At 36.9% G+C, this 1,239-nt stretch overlaps 1 pseudogene; it reads left to right on the top strand.

Moving 5' to 3' along the window:
• Nucleotides 1-291: 291 nt before the first annotated feature.
• LOC148193158 (secreted RxLR effector protein 161 pseudogene) lies at nt 292-1,038 on the top strand (annotated as a pseudogene).
• Nucleotides 1,039-1,239: the final 201 nt, after the last annotated feature.

Genomic DNA, 1,239 nt, shown 5'->3' with positions numbered 1-1,239 from the left:
GTGCTCGAAGAAGAGATTTATGTTGAACAACCACAAGGCTTCATCAACGAAGGCAATGAAGGCAAAGTACTAAGACTTAAAAAAGCATTATATGGCCTGAAGCAAGCTCCTCGAGCATGGTATAGCAAGATTGATAAATACTTCATCGATCAAGGATTCAGGAGGAGCAAGAGTGAGCCAACACTATATATTAAGGCACAAGGTCAGTACCATCTCATTGTCTCTATATATGTCGATGATCTTATCTATACAGGAAACAATATATAGATGATGAAAGAATTTAAAGAAGACATGATGAAGACATTTGAAATGACCGACCTTGGCTTGATGAACTATTTCCTTGGTATAGAGGTGAAACACGAAAAGGAAGGTATATTTATCTCTCAAAAGAAATATATTGAAGCTCTATTAAAGAAGTTCAAGATGAATGGTTGTAAACCAATCACTACTCCACTAGTAGTAAACGAGAAGCTACAAAAAGATGATGGAGCACAAGAGGTAGATGCATCATGCTACAGAAGCTTAATTGGAAGTCTTCTCTATCTCACAGCCACACGACTAGACATTATGTATGCTACAAGTCTTCTATCAATATTCATGCAAAAGCCAAGTCAGATTCATTATGGAGTAGGAAAAAGAATTTTAAGATATCTACAAGGCACAAAGGAGTTTGGTATATGGTACAAAATCATGACTAACTCAAGGATGATTGGCTACACAGATAGTGATTGGGCAGGATCAATGGATGACATGAAAAGTACGTCAGGATATGATTTCTCACTAGGATCGGGTATTTTATCTTGGGCATCAAAGAAGCAAGCAACCGTGGCACAATCAACAACAGAAGCAGAGTATGTAGTAGCTACTGAAACCACAAGTCAAGCAATATGGCTAAGAAGAATACTTGAAGAAATGGGTGAACTACAAGATGGACCGACTATTATCTATTGCGATAACAAATCGGCAATAACAATACCAAAAAATCCAGTCCATCATCAAAGAACAAAACATATAGCCATTAAATATCACTTCATTTGAGATGAAGAGACAACTAAACAAATTCGACTCGAGTACTGTCGAACAGAAGACCAAATAGCAGATATATTTACAAAGGCATTACCAAGACCAAGATTTGAACTACTGCGCACAATGCTTGGAGTTACCGAATTTGCATTAAGGAGGAGTATTAAAGTGTAATGCAAATTCTAGAAGAATGTAGAAGCTCCTTAGATAGAAGAA

Source organism: Vigna umbellata, chromosome 9 (genome assembly GCF_029865625.1).
Source record: "Vigna umbellata cultivar VRB3 chromosome 9, Vumbellata_1.0, whole genome shotgun sequence".
Taxonomy (NCBI): Eukaryota; Viridiplantae; Streptophyta; class Magnoliopsida; order Fabales; family Fabaceae; genus Vigna; species Vigna umbellata.
Note: the sequence above shows the minus strand (reverse complement) of the source record. Positions and strands in the feature narration are given on the sequence as shown.